This window comes from Octodon degus, unplaced genomic scaffold (assembly GCF_000260255.1).
Source record: "Octodon degus isolate 3935 unplaced genomic scaffold, OctDeg1.0 scaffold00041, whole genome shotgun sequence".
In the NCBI taxonomy this organism is placed as follows: Eukaryota; Metazoa; Chordata; class Mammalia; order Rodentia; family Octodontidae; genus Octodon; species Octodon degus.
In genome coordinates, this window is record NW_004524617.1 from 3,994,266 (window position 1) to 3,995,157 (window position 892).

Below are 892 nucleotides of genomic sequence, written 5' to 3' on the forward strand. Positions count from 1 at the left end.
ACAAACTCACCAGGCCTGGGCTAGGACTGGATCTGAGTGTTTCCGGAACCCAACAGAAATTCTCGCTGGGTGGGTAGGGTGGGGTTGAGTGCTGCAGAGTGGTGGGGGCATCCCAAGGGGGTGGAAGAGGGTCTCACCTAAGCTACACCTGGGCTTGGACCAGCAGGTCTCACTGGTGCAGGGTAGCTTGAAGCTGTCCCACACACCAGTAGTCAAGACCTCTTCTTAAAAACATAAAGTAAAGTTTTATTTTGAGACAAATTCTCACTACATTCCCAGGTTGGCCTTTACATTATGATTGACCCAACCTTCTGATTTGCAGAGATTATAGGTGTGGCAGACAATCGTGGCAGTAAGGTATTTTGTGTTGAGTATTTACTTAGCATAAGCAAGAGTCCATGTTCCATTACCGATGCACACATACACACACACACCTTTGTCAAACAATTAAGAAAGACCAGTTGCTGTCCTCAGGGTGCTCTGGTTTCATATTTTTGGGGAGAACTTTTGAAAACTTGAGTTGGATGAGTGAGTTCTGCAACTGATGCAAAGTCAGAGGGACCAGTGTTATAGAACCAGCTTTTCTTGCTTTAATTGTCTTATACTTAAGATAAAGGCAGTGGAAATACATCATTTCTTTTTTTTTCCATAATTTTATTGAGAAATAAATAGCAATGAAACAGTTTCAAATGAAATTGGTAGGACAGTTCCAATAATTAACGTTTTGCATACTGCCTTCCTGGTGGTTATTTGTCGTATAAAATGCAGACATGATATCCTATTTACAAACACTATTACAACAAATCCCTCTATTCTGTGAATTAAGAGAATGTAGCTATACATCTATCCTAACCATTTTGAATGCACAGATATACAATGGCCATTTATCTAT